Source organism: Doryrhamphus excisus, chromosome 6 (assembly GCF_030265055.1).
Source record: "Doryrhamphus excisus isolate RoL2022-K1 chromosome 6, RoL_Dexc_1.0, whole genome shotgun sequence".
Classification (NCBI taxonomy): domain Eukaryota; kingdom Metazoa; phylum Chordata; class Actinopteri; order Syngnathiformes; family Syngnathidae; genus Doryrhamphus; species Doryrhamphus excisus.
Window position 1 is genome coordinate 6366681 of NC_080471.1, and position 7341 is coordinate 6374021.

Here is a 7341-nt window from a genome sequence, read left to right on the forward strand (position 1 = left end):
GCCTCCAAAGGGTTAACAGCAAAACTTTGATGGTCATCCAGCGCCATCATTCCATCATGAAATCACGGATCCCCTAGGGTCGGCTCTGGCAAACTCTTTGAACTTTTCAAACGCTGTGACGATAGGAACAAGCCTCGGGCGTCGTGGCAACGCTGACATTTGAGGTGGATGTTAAGGTTGGAAGTGTTGAAGCGCAATGTTTGTCTCCGTGATGGCAGACCCTGTGGTGCAACTCTTCCTCTGAGACTGTGAATTTTGTTTTGGGGTTGTGAAAGATTAACCGATGTGAGCAGATACCTGGTTTGACGAGAGAGTGACATGGTTGAATCAGTCATACGTAACTCTTTAGATGAATTGATTGGAGAGACATGCACTGGGTATTGCAAGGCTAGCGCCCGGCTAACAGTCTTACCACAAGAGCCTGGCCTTGTGTTGAGATGGGTGCAAATAGTAGCAATGCATACATTACAGTCATCTAATTTAGCATACAGGGGTGTGAAAGTGTTTGCCCCCTTCCTGATTTCTTATTGTTTGCACGTATTATTATTGTTATTCTTTCCATGAATGTGCAAGTGAGTGTCCTTGGATGTATGAGTGTGAAGAAGTTCCCCCGACAAGTCTTGGAGCTTCAGTTCGCAGGGTGTCATCGCGATAACACAGCAGTTGCCATGGAGACCAAAACAGAAACCTGGAGTAACCTGAAGGAAAAACAACAAGAAACTCTCCCAGTGCTATCATGTGAGTCTTATTTTCTCTTATTATTATTCTTGGGATACATTTGAGGATTGGTTTTGGAGGCCTAATATAAAGGCCCAAAAAAGGCCAGCATTGTTAGTCCAGTGAATGGCTTTCGTGTCACGTCTCTGGGCCCCGGGTACAATGGAGGCCGGTTTGACCCTCCATGATATAGCCAGGCGTATCAGAAACCTATACGAACGCCATACCACTGTTGACAATAGACCGCATCCAGGGAGAGAGAGAGTGACAACTCATGACCGGGACACCTGCGGGACTGCTTTTGCCATGCCGGCCGTACATCACGGGAAACAACCTGGCAGGAACAACACCCGGATCAGCAGCCCCACTGTGCATCGACCTGGTATTGACTTTGGGCTGTAATTTCATGGTGCAGCACAAGGTGGCGCAGAGCGGCAGAGCGTGGCGCACCCCACGCAGTGGTAATTTCATCCAGCGCACCGCTGTGCACAGCCAATTTGGTAGACTGTGCTGCAGCTAGGTGGCGCACCAAGGGAGGTGTACGCATTTTCAAATTTTCAAAACAGCGCACCAAATTTGAGCTGAAACATGGCCAGCTACGACCAGGTCGATTCTTGGTACAGGTGAAGAGCACGCTGCGCAGTGGTAAATTGGCTGGCAGGTGCACAGTGCAGACACGTCACCAAAACCTCACAGGTAGGCAGTGTCAGGCACATTTCAATGCACTAAAGAATCACAGCAACCCCAATTGAATGTAACAGAACCAGCATGTACGTACATTTTTGTAGTAATTGTCCCATCATATCTGATGTCAGATCAAACAAGTCACTCACGATGGGAACTAGGGAGGAGCCGTTTCTAACGAGTATTCATTACAGATAATGTATTTTTGCCAGATACTAGTATGAAACACATTTCATCATTATCCGTATTCCTGTTTCTAGAAAATGTTCATTATGTATTCACTCTTCACGCTCTGTGATTGGCCAGTGACACGAGCTCAGCGGGTGCTTCACAAGGTGCAATTGGGAAGTTTAAAACGGCACGCCATTGGTCACAATGCCTCCACTTTATTAGGTTTTCTTCAGCTTATCTCTATTTTGGTTTGTATCTAAAGTTACTTGGTAAACTTGGTCCGTAAAACGCTGTGCAGACCTGCATTGACTGGCCACAACATTAGGTACACTTGATGCCGCACAAAGGCGGCATAAAATATTGCTCCCCTCGCAATACATTGCAGTGTCCACCTTGCAATCTTAAACTTATTTCATAAAACACACAATCGTTTTAACAGGACAACGGGCACGATTGTGCATCAGTCACTGACTGTGGGGTTTTTTTTTTGTCTACTTGTTTCGGGTGGTGGCTGGTGATAAAGTCAGTTGTAAAACTGCTTGTAGTACTAACACAGTGCTTTTGCGAAAAATACAGTCAGCAAGGCTGACACATTACGTTTATTTCCATGTTTGCAATTTCACACAGCTCATATGCATGAAATAATTATAACATATATTAGTAAATAAAAATAAAGTCTCAAGGAACTCACCCACACTCATAGCTGAATAATAAACAATATATATAATCAATTCATGTCAATTTCAGACTTAAAATAATGTACCGTTTTAAGCACCTCCCATGTCTGATTAAACCACACCCATTTCCAGTTTATGTTTATCTTTAAACAAGATTTTATTTGTTGGGAAAACCAAAATAACAAATTTTGATAGTTATTTGCTCAATTAAAAAAATTCGGAACTAAACTAGACTAAAAGGTAACCCCTCGTTCTAAAATGAAGGCTATACTGTCACGGTTCGGCTTCATTGCTTTAAAGTTCGACCCCAGGATGCAGAGAGCAGGACCAAATGCAGGTAAAATAATATTTATTCTGGCTATAATAGCAGCAGAAGAAAAGGCAACTCAACTTGCTGACGGACAAACAACACAATAATCCCACAAAGGGGAGATGCACACACCTGAACTAAATACAAACACAAATTAGGGACAGGTGTGAGTGATTAAGGCAACCAAGGACGACAGGGCAAAACAGGAAGTTAAATACAAAATAAGAGTTCAAAACGGACACCAAAAGCTAGGCCGGAAACTCAAACATAAACTGTCACGCCCTGTGTGGGTTCGTGCGTGACAGTTTGTCTATGTTCCCTGTCTGGGCTTTGGTTTCCCTTTTGAACACTCTTATTTTGTATCGAACTTCCTGTCTTTGCCCTGTCTTCCTTCGTTGTCCCAATCACCCACACCTGTCCCTAATTTGTGTCTATTTAGTTCAGGTGTGTGCGTCTCCCTGTGTTGGATCATTGTTTGTTTGTCCTGCTGCTACCTGAGTTGCCTTTTTCTGCTGCTGCTATTATAGCTAGAATAAATACTATTTACCTGCTATTTGGTCCTGCTCTCTGCATCCTGGGGTCGAACTTTAAAGCTCTCAAGCCGAACCGTGACATATACTATAAAGTCAAGAAGTAATTAGGCCTTAAAACCAGGAAAATTATCTAACATGTCGAGAAATATGATTTTAAATTTCATTTGACATAAATCTGCACTTGGATGCACCGTTAGCGCGCACGCCACACAGCTAGGAGACCCAAGTTTGATTCCATCCTCGGCCCAAGTTTGCATGTTTTCCCCGTGCATGCGTGGGTTTTCTCCGGGTACTCCGGTTTCCTCCCACATTCCAAAAACATGCTAGGTTAATTAGCCACTCCAAATTGTCCATAGGTATGAATGTGAGTGTGAATGGTTGTTTGTCTATATGTGCCCTGGGATTGGCTGGCCACCAGTCTAGGGTGTACCACGCCTCTCGCCCCAAGACAGCTGGGATAGAAATGAACAGTAGTACCAGCTTTTGTCCCCCAGCAAATGCATGCACACCTATGTTGTGTACTCCAAACTGTAACTGAAGTACTGCATTACTAAGAGTAATAAATCATTGTCTTTTCTCATTTTTGAGCTGAGCGCTCCAAGTTGCATTTGCATAAATTGCACGCCACTTTAGGAGCGAGTGCCGTAATTTAATAACAGCCGTATTACTCACAGACAAAAGTGCAATAATGGGATTTGCCTTTGCATTTATCTAAATTCCAATATACTCAGTGAACAACTACACTATAATATTTTGTAATAAATGGACCCATTACAATAATAAAAAAAGCTAATCCTTTTGTGGTCAGCAAGAGTGAAAGCTTATGGAGACAGCTGATTAAATGCTGATCTGATTAAATGCTTATTTCTGTGGTAGAAGCTATTGTCTGATCAACTATTCTTCCTCTGAAAGTAGATTTATAATAATGTTGTCATTTTAACATGAGGAAGACATTCCATTCTGCTCAAGCATAAAAGGGGCTTTCATGCGTTGTCATGTAAAAACTACAGTTGGGTATCATTTCCATGTTATCAGATAACGGGGCCAAATTGGTACTTTAAAAAAAGAAAATAAAAAAATGAAATACTTCAGTCATGTCAATGAAAAGAGAAATAAGTGATGAATTAAATATATGTCATAAATTGTGTCCGTTAAAACAATGAATAGTAACTATTCTTTTATCACGGACATGTTACAACTTATTTTTCCGGTCTGGTTCCTGCCAGTGTGGTTACAGTACCGAGTTTAGCTACGCATCCCTGCCCAAAACATCACTTCCTGTTTTGACTCATGAGACTCATGAGGACAGCTTGGAGGAACCAACCAAGTGGCAGCTAGCAATTGGTGTATTCCTACCAAAAGAGGAAAACTCCAGTACCATCAGCCAATTTAGAAGCATTGCCTTGCTCAACGTGGAGGGGAAGATATTCTTCTCCATCCTGGCCAGGAGGATGACCAACTTCGTCATGGCAAATGAGTACATCGATACAAGCTGCCAGAAGGCTGGAATCCCTGGTTTCCCTGGATGCATTGAGCACTCCTCCATGATTTGGGAACAAATCCAGCAGGCAAAGAGGGAAAAGCGGGACCTGCATGTCGTGTGGCTAGATCTTGCCAATGCATACGGTTCAGTGCCACATAAGTTCATAGACTTGGCCTTGGACTTCTTCCATGTTCCAGAGTACATAAAGGACATCATCACCAATACTTTGACAACCTGCACATGTGCGTTCCGCTGGAAGGCTGCACAACTGGTTGGCAACGGCTAGAACGAGGAATGGCCATGGGATGCGCCATCTCCCCAATCCTGTTTGTGACAGCCTTCCAAGTTAAACTCAGAGGGTCCAGGCAGGCCGTTGGAGGGATCAGGCTACCGTCAGGGGGGAGGCTCCCACCACTAAGGAGCTACATGGACGACGTCACGACCATCCTTCAGACAGCACCGTGCACAACACGACTCCTTGAGCGTTTTGACCAGCTGATCACGTGGGCGAGGATGAAGGTAAAGGCAACAAAACCAAGAAGCCTGTCAATAAGGAAAGGAGCCCCCCAAGTCAAGATCACCTTTGTGGTGGGAGGAGAAATAATTCCACAGCTCGCTGAAAAGCCACCCAGGAGCCTGGGGAGGCGGTATACTGTGGACTTGTCTGACAGACAGATGGGAATGCAGGTTAAACAACAACTTGCCGAAGGGCTGGCAAGGATAGAACAAAGCCAGCTGCCAGGGAAGCACAAGGTGTGGTGCTACCAGCACACCCTATACCAACGTGATGTGATGTGTGATGTGGCCACTTAAGATCTGCCAGATCCCCATTTCAGAGGTCAGCAAGATGGACGGCCTAACCAACAGATACATCAGGATGTGGGTGGGATTACCTCGCTGCTTCTCAGATGCAGGCCTCTTTGGAAGGAACATGCTGGAGCTCCCTTTGAAATCCATCAGTCTCGGGTACAAGCAGGAGAAGGCACGCCTTGTACTTGAGATGAAGGACTCTGCTGACCATCTAATAAGGAGTGCAAAAGTCCCAAACCCGCACAGGCCATAAATGGAAAGCACCTGCTGAGGCAGAGAACGCCATCTCCAGCCTGCAGCTCAAAGAGGCCATTGGGTCAACCCAGATAGGTCGTACTGGCCTAGGCTGGGCAGCGCCGCAACAGTTCTGGTCCAAAGCTACCATGAGGCAGAGGAAGACCATGGTGGTGGACAAAGTCACCAGGGTGGAGCAGGAGCACTTCCGCATAAAGGCGATATCCCAGGGCAGCCAAGGAGCGTGGACATGATGGGAAGCTAGTGTGCAGAGGCGCATCAGCTGGGCAGACATCTGGAGGACACCATGGAGCAGACTAAGCTTCCTGATCAGAGCAGCCTATGAAAGCCTACCATGCCCCCGGAACCTCACTCAGTGGTTCAGGAGTGAGGTAGGCTGTCCTCTGTGCAGTACCACCAAGGCTAGCCTCCAGCACATCCTTTCAAGCTGGCAGAGCACCTTGAAAGATGCAGGGTGGCTGCAAACCGCAGCCAGACAATAGTAAGGCCGGCGCTTGCTGCTTTCGTCAAGCCAGGCGAAAAGACAACTGGTGTTCCCAAGAGAGATCATGACAACTACTCTCAGACCAGATATTGTCATGTGGTCTGCAGTGGAGAGATCAGTCCACTTGATGGAGCTAACCATCCCCTGGGAAGAGGGCATGACAGCAGCCCATTAGAGGAAACACCTCAAATACTCCAAGTTGGCGGCGGAGTGCCGAGAGGCTGGCTGGAAGGCCAGGGTATACCCTGTGGAGGTCGGAAGCAGGGGCTTTGTTGGCAAGACGGCAGTCCAACTGCTCCGCAGTGCTGGGATGACAGGGACAAGCCTGCGGAAAGCGGTGAAGGAGCTAAGGAGAGGAGGTTGAGAAAGCAAGCTGCTGGCTGTGGCTCCGGAGGAAGGAAAAAGGATGGGGGCTAACAGGGAGGGAGAGCTGCAGGGAGTGGCGGGGAGACGTCCCAATATGCCGCTGCCCCCCCCCCACCAAGAGATGTACTGGCATAGGGGGCGAAACATCTGTGGTGGCCAACAACGGTGGCCTCTAGCTGATGACCCTGCAGCTGCCCGCATCGGCACCGGAGGAGGTGCGTCAGGCCGGAAGGTCGAAGCAGGAACCAACCGCTGACCTGCCTATTTGTGTGCTGCATAAGTTTGGCCCCATGAAATCCATTTGATTTTTTATTAGCACTGGAAAAGTTGTTGTTCATTTTTGACATCCTGTTCTGTACAGGATGAGGATACTGTACAGGATACTTTCCTGATGTCCTATTAATGGAACACTACTGACACCTAGTGACCAGCGTAGAATACCTCACGTCTTTTAATGCGCCTGCTGAATGCCTTCTACTGTATTTCTATTTTACTTCTTGTAGACATTTTTTTATGCTTGATTCATGCTTGATGCCTGTTTCATTTAGGGAATTGTAAGACAAATAATAGGTCGTATTCAACCGTGAAAAAGCAATGAGTGAAGAAACGGGAAGTGGTGAGAGATTACCGTATTTCTCCACCCGTTCCCCATATTTTGGTGGAAATCGGCCAAGTTTGTGTTTATCTTAATCGTCAGTGGTATCAATTATCAGTCAAAGGGGCAGTAACTATTGTAGAGCTAGAAACGGGAATAAACATGGAGGAGAAGTGTACAAGAAAGGTTACGTCAAGCTTCCAAATCCTACAAAACAGGATCTGTCAAATAAACAAAGAGATCCTACAAAGAGGTG